The 19,558-nt window shown below is 46.3% G+C and overlaps 1 pseudogene across 1 annotated transcript; it reads right to left on the minus strand.

The window, feature by feature from the left end:
• Positions 1-382: 382 nt before the first annotated feature.
• Positions 383-1,849, minus strand: LOC108514553 (peflin pseudogene; annotated as a pseudogene). The gene has a single exon (XR_001881243.1). The product of XR_001881243.1 is annotated as a peflin pseudogene (transcript).
• Positions 1,850-19,558: the final 17,709 nt, after the last annotated feature.

The following is a 19,558-nucleotide window of genomic DNA, read 5'->3' on the forward strand; positions in this document are numbered from 1 at the left end:
TTGATTACATTGTCTCTTACTGGTTTGCCTTGTGTTCTCTACACTCACTGCGATTAAATTAAGCCTTTTCTTTATATCAGAATTTTAATGTAGCTAATTGTATTTGTCTTTGCTATTCTAATTTATCTATCAGTTCTATGGTAGTGTTGTCTTAGCCCTCAGTTTCTTCCTTAACTCTGCGGTCTTTCTTTTATTCTTGTTTCATTGTTTATAATTTTTTATTTCCTTTAAACTATATATGTTATTTCATTCTTTAACAACATGTGCAGTTGCATGAAATTGTCTTCCTTTTCTTGGCTTATGTTTTCTTCCAGATTAAGTCCTTCATCTGTCATTTTTGTGTTCAGGTTACTGAGCAACTACTTTGTGCCAGGCACTATTCTTTTTTTTTTTTTTTTTTCCAGAGTTTCATCCTTTTATTGAAGCTTACAATTTCACTGGACTTTTGGCCCCAAATGAAAAAAAAAACGCAAATTAAAAAAAGTATTGGCAGGGAGAGGTGCCCACTGTCCCCTGGAGACTGAAGCCGAGCAGAGCATGGCAGGCAAGTGAGGGGTCCCAGCTGCGGAGGCAGAGCCTGGCCAAAGATGCCCAGGGAGCAGATTTGTCTGAGCAGGGCCAGCCCCAGGCAGTTAGAAGTTAACACACAAGGATTTATGGGTGTGGCGGAATCCAAGCCACTGGTCCCATGGGCAGATCTCTCATGTTTGGTCACATTCCACTTTGGAGAAAATGGGCTCGTGTGACAGGATGGCCTGGTGAGGGAACACAGGTAGTAACGGTAATGGGCCAATGAACACTCACCACTGGCATCAGGGTGGAGCTCAGCTGACTGGACACTAACTCCATTACAAGAACCTGCTCCTGGTGCCAGGCTGTGCCACTCAACTGCTCATGGCCATCAGGACATTCAACTTCCATCCTCTCCTCCATGAGGCCCCTACCTGTGTGGCCTCAGCCCCGGTCCTCACTATTTGGTGGCTATGATGCAGGACTCTCAACCCTCTTTTGGAACAGTGTTGCATCAAGCAAGGGAGAATGTTCTTCTAAAGGGACAGGAAAAGAAGAGATGTCCACATACTTCTCTCACTCTAAGAAGCCAGGAAAGGTCCCTGGTGCACTCCACTCTCCACAGATGGGTTGGGTCATAGCATCCGAGAAGCTGTCATGGTGACGAAGTCCTCGAAGCTGAGCCGAATGTTGCCTTGTACAGCTGTGTCCTTCTCCCGGAAGGCCTCTGTCAGTACCTGCAGCTGGGTGCACACCTGGATGAAGCGGTCCAGCTGCATGGCAGGATTGGCAGAGCGTGGGCAGTAGCGGGAGACCAGAAGCTGGGTGAACTGGGGGCTCAGGTTGTAGCCCATTTGGGACAGAGCTTGCTGCAGCTCTGTGTAGCTAATGGAGCCCAAGCGGTCCCGGTCATACTGCTGGAAGAGGTTCTTCCACTGCTGGATGAATTTCCACAGGGCTGAGAAGCCGTAGACATCGATGCGGCCTGACTTGGTCTTGTCAAACATGTCCTGTCCGTAAGGCCCAGGCTGCTGGGCACCATAGGAACTTGGAGGTGGCTGACCATAGGGGCCCCCTGGAGCTGTACCGCCATATGGTCCTCCTGGAGTTCCAGAGGGGAACATCCCAGGATTGGGGTGTCCATAAGGCCCTCCACCAGCTGGTGGTCCATAAGGCCCGCCAGGGGCAGGACCCCCATAACCACCAGGGGGCAGCCCACTGCCATACTGCCCTCCAGTATTGGGGGGTCCAGGGTAGTAGCTACCCGGAGGGGCTCCTGGTGCTTGTCCTGCAGCTCCTGGGCAGCCCTGCCGGTACGGATAGCTGGCCATGGCGATTCTCCACTATTCTTAAAATTAGGGAAAGGCCTGTTAGGGAAACCACATTCCTGCCCTCATGGACATTACATCTCAGACAGAGAAGTCAAACAACAAATAAATAAATCTACAGGAAAGCATCATGATGGCCAGTCTTTTGGGTTTGTGAACTCCTGGCTAACTGCTCAACTCTCAACCTCTCCATTGCCACTGCCTTGCAAAAGCAGCCACAGACAACAGGTAAACTAACGAGCATTGCTGTGTTCCAAGAAAACTTTGCTGACACGTGCTTTCAGGCAACTATTTACATTTACCAATGTTATTCTCATCCTAGTTTTGGGATTGCTTTCTGAGGTCGTTTCGCTTACTGATGGTATGACAATGAGGTATAACGTCCTGGGCAGGCCAGTGAAGAGAAAAGAGGATGATGACCATCCCCAAGGACATGTGTTGAGCCCTTTCCTTCACTTAGAATTATTTCAAGACCAAGGGGAAAGGGTCATTTTGACCTCTCCTGGCCATGACCCATTTCTGGTTTTTTGTATGTAAGAACGTGAAGGTTGGAATCTGATACTGGCTTCATCCTGCAATTCTCCAGGCCTGCTACTGGGATGACTATCAACTAACGGGGGACCCAGATAATAACAAAACATGGGGATCCACCAATGACAGTTCCCTAATGGAGTAAGAGGTCACAGGCACGTTGTAATGACACCTGCTGACTTAGTACTGCTTCTACTGCCTGCTCCTTTTATGAACATGGTAGGTACACTTAAACATTTAAGTGTCAGCTTATTTTCCTAGGCCACAAAATACTTTAAAATACATTTTAAAATTCTTATTACCCGCCTGGGCGACATAGTGAGACCTTATCTCTACTAAAAGTGAAAGAAGAAAATTAGCCAGGCATGATGGCACATGGCTGTCATCCCAGCTACTCCAGGGGCAGAGATGGGAGGCTCACTTGAGCCCAGGAGTTTAAATCTGCAATGAGATATGATCGTGCCACTGCACTCCAGCCTGGGAAACAGAGTGAGACCCTGTCTCAAAAAAGCCCTCTTATTTTGAAAAACAGTTTTTATTCACTGCAGAAACAAATGCGGATAGGCAAAGAGAAGAAAATAAATATGATCCTGGCTGGGCGCGGTGGCTCATGCCTGTAATCCCAGCACTTTGTGGGGGCAAGGCAGGTGGATCACGAGGTCAGGAGTTCAAGACCAGCATGGACAAGATGGTAAAACCCCGTCTCTACCAAAAATACAAAAATTAGCTGGGCATGGTGGCAGGCGCCTGTAATCCCAGTTACTTGGGAGGCTGAGGCACGAGAATTGCTTGAACTCGGAGGGCAGAGGTTGCAGTGAACTGAGATCATGCCACTGCACTCCAGCCTGGGCAACAGAGTGAGACTCTGTCTCAAAAAAAAAAAAAAAAACNAAAGAAAATAAATATGATCCTGAATCCACTATCCCAAGATGACTAATGTTAACATTTCTAGATACATTCTTCAAAATATAAATCTATATAAAATACGAATGTATGTGAAATGTATTATTATTATATACTAAAACATTAACATTAAAATAGACTCATACTGAATATGTAGCACTTTGCAGCCATCAATAAGTAATACATGATAGCAGTAACATATGTCACAGAGTGTGAAATACTCTCAAATTGGCCTGCTTTATAAACTGCTTTTTGCACTTACAAATGTATCATGAAAACTTTTATAAGTCTCTTTTGTTTTTTTTTTGTAAAGGTTGCATAGTATTCCACTGCACAGATGTACCATAACTTATTTAAAGAATCTCTCCTTCTTGAGAATTTACTTTGCTTCTATTTTTTCAATACTATGATCAACACTTGAATGAGTATCCTTTCGCCTAAATAGGCATATATTCTTTTTTTTTTTTTTTTTTTCCTGCCAGGGTGCTTTGTTTTTGTTTTGTTTTTAAGACAGGGTCTCTCTCTGTTGCTCAGGCTGGAGAGCGCCGGTGGGATCAGCTCACTATAACCTTAAACTCCTGTGCTCAAGGGATCCTCCTGTCTCAGCCTCCCAAGTAGCTGAGTCTACAGGCGTGCACCAGCACGTCTGGCTAATGCTTTTTAAAATTTTTCTTTTTTGTAGAGATGGGGTCTCCCTTTGTTGCCCAGGCTAGCAGTATGCACTTGGTAAAAGAGTTCTTCTTCATAAATATGTTTTACCTCCTTTGGGAGCTGGTCTCATTCCTGTGTTGAAAACTTGGTTGCAACACTTGAGAAATGGTGGTTCTCTTTGCTAGTTTTGGTAGGGTGGGAGGAATGGTAGACAACCTTGGATTAGGATTAGGATATCAATGCTCTGTGAGGCAGTACCCACAAGGCGATGAGGTCCACATAACCACTTGAAGAGATTAAGGGATCTGGTAGAGGGTAATTGTGTGAGTCAGAAATCCCATTGTGACCATTACTACCTAACACCAGGAGAGCGCCATTAAACCATTAAATACTAAAAGTGGGCATGAAAAAATATCCAAAGGGTGTCGTCAGCTGACAAAGGGCACAAAATTCATACTCTGGGTTGACATTTAGCCCTTAACACACCATGACAGCATGAGGCTCTGTGGGGTGCGTCGGGACGGGGGATCTGACGAAACTCTCCTCTCTTGCCATCTGTGGCTCTGCCTCATGTACTAATATTACGGAAACCTCTGCGTGAAGACCATGAAATGCATATTTTTTGACATATGAAGTCTTGGCTGGTCATGTCCATCAGGGAAATATATCCGAGATGGGTGGAGCTTTCACATCTTACTCATATTTACACTTTTTATTTAAGCCCCCTGTTATTTCTCTGAGAGTCTAGGATACAGCCGGCTCTGGGGAAATAAGTATTGTAAAGTTGGCAGGTAGAAGGGGTTTTGGCTGTTGTTTTCAAACATATTACACATATTTTACATTATTAAAACACACGCACCCGCACAACACCATTTCCCCAGAAGCCTCTCTGGCTGACTAGTGTCAAGTCTGGTGATTTATAAGATTGTTTGCATATATTATATTTTAAAACACATATTGCTTTTGTAAAACTCGTATTTATTATACATTTTGGAATTCATAATATGCGCAGAAAAGCAGCCTCTGCCTCGCTGGATCTGAGACAGTCTGCCATGTAAACACATTTCTGGAAGGGACTTCATACAAATGCTTTAGATGGGGCCAACCAATTCTTCCCTCCGCAGCTCCCATGGTCTCTCCCTCCCTCTCCCTCTCTCTGTCTCTCTCTCTCTCATACACATGCCCCTCTCCCCCTCCTCCTGCAGTCACACCCATACAGATAAATAATAAAAACAGTAATGGAACAACAGCCCCAGAGGAAAGCTCTGTTAGGAATAAATCTGATTTTCAAAGATGCACAAAAATCATCAAGCGAAGTAACCTTGGGAAAAGCAACAATTCAGAACCCTATAGATTGGGCGGCTCCAAATTAGGGAAATGGCTCTATGAACCCCCATCAAGTATGTTCTTCAAATACCCCAAGCTGTGACCTTAAGTACAAGACTTGATCTGAAATCAAATTGTGCAGTTGGTGAATAGGAAGAGTGTTCCAGACCCTGGTTTCCTTGGTAAGGCTGTGTGGGTCAGTGTGTGGCTGTGTGGGTTGGTGTGTGGCTGTATGGGTTTGTGTGTGGGTGTGTGGCTGTGTGGCTGTGTGGGTTGGTATGTGGCTGTGGGGTGTGTAGGTCGGTGTGTGGCTGTGGGGTGTGTGGGTCGGTGTGTGGCTGTGTGGGTTGGTGTGTGGCTGTGTGGGTTGGTGTGTGGCTGTGTGGGTTGGTGAGAGCTACATGGGTTGGTGTGTGGCTGTGTGGTTTGGTGAGGGCTATGTGGGTTGGTGTGTAGGTGTGTGGGTCGGTGTGTGGCTGTGTGGCTGTGTGGGTTGGTGTGTGGCTGTGTGGGTTGGTGAGGGCTATGTGGGTTGGTGTGTGGCTGTGTGGGTTGGTGAGGGCTATGTGGGTTGGTGTGTGGCTGTGTGGATATGTGGCTGTGTGGGTTGGTGTGTGGTTGTGTGGGTTGGTTTGTGGCTGTGTGGGTCAGTGTGTGGCTGTGTGGGTCGGTGAGGGCTACATGGGTTGGTGAGGGCTATGTGGGTTGGTGTGTGGCCGTGTGGGCTGATGTGTGGGTGTGTGGGTTGATGTGTGGCTGTGTGGGTTGGTGTGTGGCTGTGTGGCTGTGTGGGGTGTGTGGGTCGGTGTGTGGCTGCGTGGGTCAGTGTGTGGTTGTGTGGCTGTATGGCTGTGTGGGTGTGTGGCTGTGTGGGTTGGTGTGTGGCCGTGTGGGTGTGTGGTTGGTGTGTGGCTGTGTGGGTCAGTGTGTGGCTGTGTGGGTTGGTGAGGGCTACATGGGTTGGTGAGGGCTATGTGGGCTGGTGTGTAGCTGTGTGGGCTGATGTGTGGGTGTGTGGGCGTGTGGGTTCATGTGTGGCTATGTGGGTTGGTGTGTGGCTGTGTGGGTCGGTATGTGGCTGTGTGGGCTGATGTGTGGGTGTGTGGGCACGTGGGTTGATGTGTGGCTGTGCGGCTGTGTGGGTCAGTGTGTCGCTGTGTGGGTCAGTGTGTGGCTGTGTGGGTCGGTGTGCAGCTGTGTGGGTTGGTGAGTGGCTGTGTGGGCTGATGTGTGGGTGTGTGGGTCATTGTGTGGATGTGTGGGTTGGTGAGCGGCTGTGTGGGCTGATGTGTGACTGTGTGGCTGTGTGGGTCAGTGTGTGGCTGTGTGGCTGTGTGGCTGTGGGGTGTGTGGGTCAGTGTGTGGCTGTGTGGGCTGGTGTGCGGCTGTGTCGGTTGGTAAGCAGCTGTGTGTGCTGATATGTTGGTGTGTGGGTCATTGTGTGGATGTGTGGGTTGGTGTGTGGCTGTGTGGGTGTGAGCCGGCAGCAGGCTCATGAAAACCCAGGAAAACAGACATCCCCATTCAGGAGGAGCCCTCCTCCCAGCCACCTTGCTGTCTCCTCTCCGTTCCTCCCTCTCACAGGATGGAGAGCATCCCCAGCATCTGGGCCGGCGGAGATGGACTGCCTGTGCCCCCATTAATGTTCTGACCCTGCACATTTGCTCTTAGCCATTCAATCTCAGCGGGGAGCCAAGGAGGAGGGTGGGGGTCTGACTCTTTATCAGCCTCTCCTGCCTGTCACCCCATGGAGGGAGGGAGGGAGAGAAGGGGACTTTGCAGGCTGGGGTGGAGAGGTGGGAAGGAGATGGAAAGGGGACCTTTGAAAGCAGCCAGAATTATTTCCCAAATAAAAACCCAGCCAGGGGATTGCAGAATCCCAGTCCCAGACAGACGCTGGACTCTCCATCCCTCCATGTGGTTGTTTCTTGATCCCGTCCTATTAGCATAAGAAGGAAAAGGAAGGCCAGGTGTTGAGACCTCCTTGCTGATGGGCACTGACAAAACGGAAGGGACGAGATTGCACAGGATCTGGCTCTGCACTGAGAGCTGAAGATGCTTTTCTTCACCTACAGAAAATGAGAACCAGCTTGGAAAAAACAAAAAGGCCCTGGGTCTAGGCTCTGTGATGTGGTCCAGATGTGCCTGCTTAGTGACTCCTCCCGCTGTCCACAGCAGAAATGGATTTCTTTACCGTTCGTGTTATCAAGCCCTCATATTTGTCGCCTCCAAACTCAGTTTCCCCCAGATGTCTTGGACTGCTTCGTTTGAGGCTCTTGCAGCAGCAGCTGCTGCCCTACACAAAAGGCAGCTCTGAGAGCCAAGATTATGTCTTCAGTGCATTACGGGCACATGCAGTGCGTATATCTTCAGTAAATAACCGCCCGTTTTCACATGGATTATTTAGAATTTCTGATGAAACTGCAGAAATGTCAATGCAGGGTCTAAGCCACCAATTGGAGAGCTGCTCCGCGACCCCTCTCTTCTTCAGCAAGACTGCTATTATCTTCAAGGGGGAAAAAAAAACCCTCTTTGTCTCTTGTTATACCTTTTTTATGATCTAGGATGCTGTTAATAACGACTTTATGTTACATAAAACAGATAAATTAATGTCACCAAGTCCCCAAAGTACTGAATCAACCCGACTCCTTCAAAAGGAAAGCAGAAAGTGGATGAACCGAAGGCCAGGACTGAAGAGGGGTTCCTCTCCTAAAATGGGAGAGGTCCTCTAATCGCTGGCCGGTTCCTACTTGAAATGCAATATTTAAAAACTGTGTGGCTGGGGAGGAAAATGCCGGTGTCTGGCTGAACACCCCTCCAAAGGGGAAATCAAGCGTGTGGTTTTAGTTGGTGATTTAAAGCTCCTGTAACTCATTAGATGTATGTGTTCCCGCTCCAGCCATTCAGAGCAAGGGCAGGCTAGGGGGAGGTAGATGGTTCCCTCATCAGCAATTACTCTACCCTTTTGGTGGGGATATAAGAGGGTGACTCAAAACAGCATCTTCAGGGGAGCCCAGTTGTGTGTTTTCAAGGTGGAGAAAGAACCTCCTGGCTTTGCACCCCATGTGAAGAGCCCCAGATATGTATCTCTAACAAGGAGGGGATGGGGCACATGAAACATTTCTCGGCAGCTCAGAGCTACTGCTCTCTAATCCACAGCTGAGGTCCTAGGCTGGCAGTCCAAGCCCTGTCCCCAGGGCACCCTGAGGGCCATCCCCAAGCAGGAGCTTCATCATCCTTTCCTATCACACCCGCTCTGCAAAGCCAGGGTGGCTGGTCTCAGTCCTACTGGTAAGTGGTGGCTAATGAGACAAAACCACCACCTATTTACCATTCTGGTGCGCCCCCAGGGGAGCAAGAGACCCTACCAGGTGCACCAAAATGTGGCTACAAACCAGGAATCCAGGAGGGAGTGTGAGAGGAAGGGGCTCTGCAGAAGGCCTTGTTGGGTGGGGTGTCCACACCAGGCCCCCTGTGCCAAGTTACGCAGGGCCCCTTTGGGGTGCCCCCTTCAGGGGTGCTGAGGAAAGGTGTTTTCTAAGCTTCAATTCTAATGTGAAGATTATAATGTGGAAGTGACAGGTGTTAGAAATAACCACACACACACACACACACACACACACACACAAATACAGACATTTATATATGAACTAAGAACATAAGCTCATCTCTGTAAATCACAAGGTTTCAAACAGTATTCACTGAGCGCTCACCATATTCCCCAGGGCTAGGCACAGGGGAATCAGGGATGAGTCCAAATAGACCCTGTGCCTTCCCTGATGGAGATTACAGCTTAGTGAATTCCCTAACCAACAGCCCCTGACCAAACGATGGGAAGTGAGTATAAAACTACAATGTTCAGCACCATGAGAACCTGATAGAAAGACGAGCTCATCTGGGAGGTCAGGAAAGGCTCCTCTAAAAAAGCATGGTAAAGTGGAGATGGAAAAGATGAGTTGGCATGAAGCAGGTAAAAAGGTGTTCCAGGCAAAGGGAAGAGCCTGTGCAAAGGTCCTGGAGTGGGCAGGGGCCTGCTGAATGCAACAGAACAAGGATGCCATGGGGTCCTCAGCTAAAAATGTTCCAAGCCTGAAGTCTAACTTGTAGGTTTCAGCCTAGTAGGTTTCCAGGAGAAACAGAGGTGGACAGGGAAGAGAGGTAGAAAAGGACCCCAACTGGGCATGGGCTCAGAGCGTGGGACCAACAGTGAGATGGGTTTCTTCTATTATGCTACACATCACAAAGGTGCCTGGCTTTCACTGTGGGCCTGCCCCCTTCCCTGGTGCTTTTTGGGTTTCAGGGCAGACAGAGGAGGAAAGAGCCACAAAGGTGCCTTGCAGAACCACCAGCCTCTCAGCCTATTTTTCAAGTTCCCAGATAGCTTCGGGGCTTAGCTGTGTTGGCAGAATGAAGAAACCTTGGTTAGTGGGGTAAATTTCTATTCAAAGCAAAGCCAGGAGGATCTTTTGGGAGCAAATGGGAAATGCAGAACATAGAGAAGTAGAAAACATGGCCTTGGGAAAAAACATCATGAGAACCTTCGGACCAGGGCTGGCGACATCTGCAGCAGATCAGGAGGGCTCAGAAGATGTAAAGCCATTAGAAACACCTTCTAGTCAATCAAGTTGACCTCGCCTGCCACAACAAACCTAATCCAACCAAACCCCACAGCACAGAAGTACAGTTTGTGAAGCTGATGCCCAAGTGCTCTCAATGTCTGTAGGATTATCCCATTCTCCTTCCAACGGTACCCATGCTTTAGGCTTCCTGACAATCAAACCCCACACCAGCTCTGTATATGTTCACCTAGAGATGGGCTTTACCCCTTCTTCATCCCCACTGACGTCTCTGGCTGCCTAGGGTACAGCTGGGCCATCATCAAAGGGAGGGCATCATCATGGCCATCATCAAAGGGAGGGCAGGGTTGAGGAATCTGGGGAGCTGCCAGTGAAAAAAAGCTCTCGGAGTTTCCAGGTATTTGAACATTTTCTCTGGAATGAAGGTTTATTGGCTCCTTGCTGGTTATGAGATTATACCCCAGTCCTCCAGAGACACGTGCGAAGGATCATGTAAATCCCGCATTCTGGCACAAAGAAAAAAACACTAATTTTTACATTAATGGCATCTCAACATGGAGTTGTTCAGGAGAGCATCTGTTCACCCCTGATTAGAAAGCCTGAAGTGTGAATGGCATCTGCTCTCTCGCCTCTCCCTCTCTGTAATGGATGGCCACCAGAAGAGGTCTAAGCACCTGGTGAGCAGGTGTATTGCCCCTGAAGGAATAGGCAGGTCCCTTTAACTATATGCCTTGCCCAGAATCTGTCATGAGCCATCATGGTCATTTCTAGAAGGCTGGATAGGCTTCTGAGAAGATGCTTTTGATCATTATACAGGAGAGATCTATATAAACTGCCAAGGTTAACAGGGCCTGGCTTGGGGGCTGCCTCTGAGTATGCCACATACTCTGGAAAGAACTTTTGGGTGCTAGTCACTTGGCAAGCATCTCACTTTTGTCTTTGTTTGAGAATGTTTTATTTACATTTGTAGAAATGATCTGAATAGAGCACTCTGTGCCTCCCCTCTGGATAAGCAGAGGGCCTGCCTAGAACTGAAGTTTCTAAGTATTGGTATTAGTGAGGTTCTGAGAAGTCATTTGAGACCATGTTCAATTTCATTATGTTACTTATCTTATAGATAGTTGTATAGACTGGGGAGAAAACCCTAAAAGCAAAAATAAAACAAATCAAAGGGAAACACTGCCCAAGTTAGAAGACAGAAGGAAATTTATTATTAACAAGAGAAAGAAGTGGAATCGGGGCAGGTTAATGACCTTGGCTGTGATTAGTGTACTTTACTGAGCACAGCACAGGGTGTGACATTTGGGTATAGATATTTCTCCAGGGAGATGGCTAGGATGTCTCAGGCCTGCAGTTAAGGTATTCAGAGCCTGCAAAGAAGTTCTGAACTTCTCTACTCCAGGGTGATGGTCCATGGCAGCATTCTGTGGCTTTAACTTCCAGCCCAAATCTAGAACCCGTTGACATTGTGAGTTAGTTTATAGAAATGCCAGGTTTTATTTTAGTAGAACACTTCTAGGAGGCTAAAATGAAAACTCAAAATGTGTAAATTCTGGAGGGAACGGAACAATCACCTGAAAAAGGATCTTTTATGTCCATCAGCTCCTTTCAAATCTTAAGGTAAAACATTTTCCTGAAGCTTCAAAGAGAAATTGCCCAGCTTTTCCCTTAGTGCGAATGCTTCCTATTGTGTGATGTGTGTGAGTGTGTGTGTGTGTATGTGGTGGTGGGGTGGGGGGGTGCTACACATAAGAAGGGGATGGGGTTCCTGATAGGTCACAAGGGAGAGCCTGAGGCCATGGTGAGGGGTGACCTCTTGAGCCCAGGTAGGCTTGATTCCAAGACACATCAGTCATCTTTGTTCTGTTCATGGACTAAAGGTAGGAGGTATTCCTGGGGCTGGAAGCAGAAACTTTCTGGTATGTTCTATAGGGGACCTGAATTTTGAAGAAGGTAGACAGTCTGCTGAGAGTTTCGGAAGAAGCCAAGTCGACACATCTGGCATTCAGAGATGGCATCTACCATGAAAGCACGTGGCCTCCGGAGAGAGACTGTCCTAATTGCCTTGAAACAAAAGGAGACAGACACTGCGCTGTGTCTACAGGTAGAACCCACCTTCAAACCCAGTTGCTGTATGTGTTTTAGACCAACCTACCAGAAGAGGAACACAGGTTTGGATGAGGAGATGGGGATGGGGACAAGAATCACATCAGAGGCAGGTGTAAGAAACCACGGCAAAGTTAGAATTTTTGAGAGAGAATACCTGGGCAATACCAGAGTCACAGCTGGTAAAAGTTTGGGAAACAGGCTATGAACGAGACTCTGAATCCCGCTAGACCAGGAAACAACTCCACAAAACCCTTGATGAAGCACCCAACACCAAGAGGGTAAAGATTGACTGATTTGCAGGAGGAGAACTAGGAGTTTCCACTGGAATTTCTAGGAAGGGGATTACAAATTTCAATGAAAACCAGAAATCATTATAAATAGTACTTTTAAGATTTTGGTGCCTATAATGTCCCTGTAGTTTAATTAACTATCTTCTATTCTCTATTTTCTGCTATTGGTGCATGAAGACAATAGTGAGAAGATTCCCCCATGGGCCTGGGAATGAGGAAAATGAATTAAAGGAGTGTGGATTTTAAAGTTTAACTCTTTCTGGACACAGTCACTTGAAAGAGATAGACTAAAGCCCAGGCCAGCGTGGCCATGCCTGTTGGATGTAATAGAAGAATGTGTCCATCAGAAGCAGGGTAGGTCAGGGTTGGGCAGCACAGGGCAAGGTGATGCACGGAGACCAGCATTGCCAGTACCTAGTAAGAACCATTCACTAGAGCTGAAGCAGTATTGGAGTATTACTGGCAAAGTCAACGTGGATAAAGATTCAGTGAGCGCTGGCCAAAGACCTCGGGGACTTGGGGTCACTGGCAAGACCTTCCATTGTACATTTGTTTCATCTGTTTTACTTTGATCAGATTCAACGCTCACTAGAAAACCTTTGCATTATTCCTTGGCTTTCTAAGTCAATATGCCAAAGAAACAAAGCCTAATATTAAAACTCTGAAATATCTAGTTTCTGGAAAAGTTATTCTCACTGTAAATTAATACATTTATAGTTTGATTATGATTTTAGTGACAGAGCTTGTCGTGTTGGGCTATTTATGACAATTGGCTATATACAGTACTGTACATTTGTAAATTGTCCTTGTTTTATTTCGCTAATGTGCTTAAGGGAGTCTGTCCCTGAGAGGAGGAGGGCCCATTCCTGGAAGGTGGGTGTCATTTGTTTCTTAGCCTAGAAGGTTGAAAACCACATCTGCGAAGATCATAAAACCAGCCAGGTGATGGATGTCATGCTGAACCTCAAAGCCTCTCCCAAGATAAGCAGTCCCTCTCCCCCAGGATGGACATGTCGTTCATATTTAAGTTTTCTACAAACAACGGTAAGGATTCTTAAAACTATAAAGCGTGGGGGCTGGATAATGTGCTTATTTTGGAGACAGTAGAATACAAGAAGATGGTGCTCAGTAACATACAGTTTAAAAACAGGCCTGGGGGCTGGGCGCGGTAGCTCATGCCTGTAATCCCATTACTTTGGGAGACCGAGGTGGGCAGATCACCTGAGGTCAGGAGCTCGAGACCAGCCTGGCCAACGCCGTGAAACCCTGTCTCTACTAAAAATACAAAAATTAGCTGGGTGGTGGTGGGTGCCTATAATCCCAGCTACTCGGGAGGCTGAGGCAGGAGAATCACCTGAACCCGGGAGGCAGAGGTTGCAGTGAGCCTAGATCGTACCACTGCACTCCAGCCTGGGCAACAAAGTAAGACTCTGTCTCAAAATAAATATATAAATAAATAAAAATAAAAAAGAAAAAGAAAAAAACAGGCCTGGGACCAAAGCACGCAAACAGAAGAGCTCACATTGGCCATGGAAGAGGCAGAAATATGAATTCTTACGGTTTTCCTTCGTGGACAGATATCAGTCTCAACATCCAAAGCCATAGCCAGGCACGGTGGCTCACGCCTGTAATCCCAGCACTCTGGGAGGCCGAGGCGGGCAGATCACGAGGTCAGGAGATCAAGACCATCCTGGCTAACACGCTGAAACCCCATCTCTACTAAAAATGCAAAAAAAAAAAAAAAAAAAAAAATTAGCCGGGCGTGGTGGTGGGCACCTGTAGTCCCAGCTACTTGGGAGGCTGAGGCAGGAGAATGGCGTGAACCCGGGAGGTAGAGCTTACAGTGAGCCGAGATTGCGCCACTGCACTCCAGCCTGGGGGACAGAGCAGGAATCCATCTCAAAAACAAACAAACAAACAAGCAAACATCCACAGTTACGCTCTTCCAGAATGGCCAACTCTTGACTCTTCAACTACTGAGCCAGTTGGGGGATGATTTTGAATCTTTGCTTCTTCCTCTTCCAATGTCCCGTTTCCTCATTGTTTAGCGTTAGAAAACAAAACTTGGTAGTGACTGGGCATTTGCTGGTTTGGAAAGAGTATCGAATGTAAGGTGTGAATTTTTTAAAGGTTTAATTTGTACAGTTATTAAACATTTCTCATTGACTTTGAGAATTAAGCTCCAACTACATTTCAGCACATTTTCTGAACATTGACAACCGTTTGCATGCGTAATCTGCAGAATTTTTAGGGTTGCCTGGTTTCCACTTGCAGAACTGGGTAAGAACGTTTACGACGTCAGCAAGTTCATTTGCTTTTCAGTTAGTAGCACAGATGGGAAGCTGCTGTGAAGTGGCTGATGGAGGGTCACCAGGAAAAAGCAGGGAGTGGGGGCCTGGGCCACACAGGGGATGGATGACAAGGCAGTGGCTGCCCTTTCACACTTTATCAAGGGACTGGGGCACAAGGGATGGTGATGATGGAAGAGATGCATAAGCAAGAAGAACAGGGGACAGAGGGAGACCACAGCTCTGGCTGGGCTTTACGCAGGCACCTCCTCTGCAGGAATTAGCTTTCTCCAATCCTACTGTGGAAAAGCCACCTGTGGCTCTTCCCCCAATTCCAATGGCACTAGCAGGAATGGTGCCCCAGGCACTGTTGGCTCCTTGGATGGGGTCTAATGCTTCAGCCACAGTCCATGCATCATTCCCAGGGAAATTCACAGTTCTAGCCCTTTAATTACAGTCCCGTGTGTGTGTGTGTGTGTGTGTCTGTGTGTCTGTGTCTGTTTCAAACCATATTATCCTGACTTTTGCATATTCTGTTTGGAAATAATGTAGGCAACTGGTTCATATCACCAGCTAAATGCTTATGAAATTTCATTTAAGAGACATAACTGAAAAAGCATAAAAATGTCCAAACTCTCTCATTTAAAAACATCACTACAAGCTAAGACCTTGTATGATAATGGTTAAGTGCAATGTTACAACTGAATTAAGAGGATGGCAGAAATAAAGTCCACAAAGGAAGGATAGGAGAACTTTAATGGGTCTTCTGTGCCCTCGATGTGGGAAATGAATGCTAAACAGCAGCATTTCTAGGCCTCGCTCTGAAGATATACCCAAGGACAGTACTGTCCGAATGTGATGATAATCTATGTGAATACAATTAGAAAATTACTCTCTTTCAGCAGTGTTTAAGATTGACTTGTACATTACAAGGCCCAACGAATTTACCAGATAACAATTCAGTTAATGGCTTCCTTCTTGCTTTTCACTCCTCTATTCCCCAGTCCCTTATTCAGAGAGATGTATAAATAGAATTAATACCCTTGATCTGTTACCTAAGATAGGCAGTTATGTATTGGATCATGGTTACAGGTAGATTCTTTGTATTGATTTGTCTAAGACAAATACTACTAATAATGATATTGACAATGATAATGGCAATGAACAATGTCATAGTGACAATAAAGCACCTATCATGGGCCATCTACTATTCAAAGGGCTTCGGAGGCATCCTCTCATTTACTTTATAATGGCCATGTGAAGCAGGAATGATTATTAACCATTTTTTAAGATATGGAAACTGAGGTTAAGAAAGGCTAAGTAATTGATCAAAGTTGCCAAGCTAGCAAGTGGTGGAGCCAAGATGCAAACCCAGGTCTCAAAGCCCACGTGTTTAATAATGAAGAACCCTCTCATGTTCCTAGTGCTGTAGCCACTGATTCTAGGACAAACCTACCTGTGTGCTGAAAAGCACTGTCCTTCCCCAGACAGCTGGTAACCCTGTTATCTTACACAGACACAGTAGGAGTGCTACCAACATGTATATTTACAACAAGTATCCAATCCCTATTTTTGGTCTTATTTATAATGCAGCTTGAGTAGATAGACCTGTAAATGTAAGATTAACTATTACAGGTAGAAGTAAGCCAAATCCTTCTATCCACAACCTGCTTACTTTAGCATGTAGGAGTCAAACAGGACAGATGTAGCCCTGATACCTCATGGACTTCTCATTTTAAAAGAGAAACAAGAAGCAGCGTAAGGAGAATGTCGATGAGCTTTGGAGATAGGCAGACCACGTTCAAATCTGTTCTTTTATTACGTGACCTTGGGCAAGTTACAGAACCTCTCTGAGCCTCCATTTCTTGTCTGAAAAGTGTCTGTGTGATAATAACCTTATCCTGTAGGGTTGTTCAGCTGAATAAATGAGATAGCACTTAGCACAGTTCCTGGCATATAATGAGAACACAATTCATATTCGACTTTGTCCAGGCTTCGTGACTGACACCTATAATCCCAGCGCTTTGGAAGGCCGACAGGGTCAAGGATCATTTGAGGCCAGGAATTTGGGACCAGCCTGGGCAACATAGCAAGACCCTGTCTCCAAAAAAATAAATAAATAAAAATTAGCCAGACATGGTGGCATGCGCCTGTAACACTAGCTACGTGGAGGCTGAGGTAGGAGGATTGCTTGAGTCTAGGAGTTTGAGGTTACAGTGAGCTATGAATGAGTCACTGTATTCCAGCCTGAGTGAGAGAGCAAGACCCTGTCTCTAACAACAACAAAAAACAGATTTTTTTTTTTTTTTTTTTGAGACGGAGTTTGATCTCAGCTCACTGCAACCTCTGCCCCTCCCGGGTTCAAGTGATTCTCCTTCCTCAGCCTTCCAAGTAGCTGGGATTACAGGCATGCACCACCATGCCCGGCTAATTTTGTATTTTTAGTAGAGATGGGGTTTTTCCATGTTGGTCAGACTAGTCTCGAACCCCCGACCTCAGGTGATCCACCCACCTCAGCCTCACAAAATACTGGGATTACAGGTGTGAGCCACTGCACCCGGCCTATTTATGGTTTTTTTTTTTTTTTTTTCACTCCTTTAATCAACAATTTTAAGAGAGACTGCTGATTGTATAGAGGGCAATTAAGTAGAAAGTTCACAGAACAAATTTTAGACTTCTAGGCCTTACCAAGTGGTTGCAGTGACTAGCTGTGATGTTCTTAACTGTGAGGCCGACGGATGGAGGCCGAGCTCAGCAATGTGAACTGACGGGTTTTTACTGAGAATCCCAACTTAGACAGGCATGGGGGCAGGTGAGGAAGATGCTGTAAGCAGAAGAGAAACTAACATTCCGGGAATACCTACCCTATGTCAGTTACCACAGTGAAAATTTGTTTCATTACTGATAATGATGCCTGACATAAGGTAAGGTCTCTACTTTGCAGAGCTGTGAATACAGCCAGAACCATTTCACTTCAGTTTGTAAATGCATGAACACAAAAGCTATGTGTACTTTTTAAAGATCTCAAACAACACCAGTACCTGTGCAGACAGGGAGAACTACAAGGGGATGAAGTTCCAGAAAAGAGTGCTATTACTTTTTAATGTCAAATAGTCTCTAAAGTGACTAATTTTCTCTCTAAATATAAATTATGATGATGATTATTTTACAGACTGGGGTCCTTTCACCGGCTCCTAGAGTCACATACAGCATCTGAGCCCTACCACGATAGTCCTTAGACAATCTAGTACAATCTATACATTTGAAACACACATTCCTTAATTTATTATTGCAGCCAGAAATTGAAATAAGTTATAGCATTTGAACATTGCTGTTCAGCCCCTAGAAGAGAAAAAGCATTGTCCAGGGACATTTTGCTTGGAGTTCATAAGAGGGTGAAATAACGTTAACAATAGAGTCTCCATCCCCAGCCACCTCCTGACTAGGCAGTTCTACCTCCAACATCAAAGCTGCCGCATTAAAATTTAATTTGAATTTAAAATCCCTGACAGGGCCCAACACTGGGGAAGCAGGGGTTAACCACTGAGATAATGAGGCCACCGCTGCCACCGCTGATTCTGTTGACAGTATTGTATCACCTAATGAATGTGGCGATATAAATCTTGATGAGGGGCAGGCCCGAGTCTCTGGAAAAGTAATGATCATGACGAGAGGCAAGAGCCCATGCTGCAGATGAAGAGGAAAACCAAGAACATGCCTCAGCCCAGAAGGAGCAGGCTGAGACCTGGGCCTGCAAAGGGCAGGCCGACTGGCCCTGTTTATTTACCCAAAATGCCCCATATTTCACCGTGCACATTATAGGGTCTACCACGTTTGCAGGATTTGACGGAAGCAAACAAAAGGTAATGAGAAGCGCTCTATGCTTCTAAGTCAATTTTCCACTGGCCCAGCAAAGCACACCTATGACAATTACCAAAAACAATTAGGGTAGTCTCGTGATCTCTTTCTTCTGTGGCAGAAAGAAAACATTTTACAAATCTGAATGATTTGTGTTCTCATCTGAAGTCTCTACTTTATTTTGACTGTGATAGATACTACCATGAATTGCTTTGGCTTTTTTTAGTTAACAAGTTTGGTGTGATTCCTTTGCTATTGTTCCTTCCCAAATGTGCTCCAAGGGCCACTTGGTAAGACAAAGGACAAAAAGTAAACTAATTAGCTGGGCATGGTGGTGTGCACCTATAGTCTCAGCTACTCAGGAGGCTGAGGCTTGAGCCCAGATCGCTTGAGCCCAAGAGTTTAAGGCTGTGGTGAGCTATGATTGCCCCACTGCACACCAGCCTGGGCGACAGAGTGGGACTCTATCTTTTTTAAAAAAAATAAAAAATAAAAAAAGGACTCCTTAAATGCCCCATTGTAGAAAATAAAGATTCCATGAGGTCATTATAAGGATGAGGTTTGATGTGTTTGAAATAGCATGTGAACACTCGAGCAGCCCCTCTGGACTCTACCTGGAGGACACTGAGGCACAAAGATGTCCTGCGGGTATGGCCCACAGGTGGCCGTGGGTGCCAGGATATGGGATATTGGGAGTCTAACAGCCAAGGGTGCTCTTTGACTTTTTTTTTTTTTTGGACAGAATCTTGCTCTGTCACCCAGGCTAGAATGCAATGGTGTGATCTTGGCTCACTGCAACCTCCACTTCCCAGGTTCAAGTGATTCTCATGCCTCAGCCTCCCGAGTAGCTGGGATTACAGGTGCATGCCACCATGCCTGGCTAATTTTTGTACTTTTGGTAGAGACGGAGTTTTGCCATGTTGGCCAGGCTGGTCTCGAACTCCTGACCTCAAGCGATCTGCCCACTTTGGCCTCCCAAAGTATTGGGATTACCAGCATGAGCCAATACGACTGGCCTAGTTTTCTTTGACTTTGCAGACCAGTGGTCCAGGCTTTACTGGTTCCGAATGCTGTGATGGGGAAGTGTCCAGCACATTGATGCTGAAGCAGTCTCTGATCTTTGGTGGAGAAGGGGACTGTGATGCTGGAGAGCTGACAAGATGGGCCTGCATTGCTGTGGGCTGTGT

Source organism: Rhinopithecus bieti, unplaced genomic scaffold (genome assembly GCF_001698545.2).
Source record: "Rhinopithecus bieti isolate Rb0 unplaced genomic scaffold, ASM169854v2 scaffold_32081, whole genome shotgun sequence".
NCBI classification, from domain to species: Eukaryota; Metazoa; Chordata; class Mammalia; order Primates; family Cercopithecidae; genus Rhinopithecus; species Rhinopithecus bieti.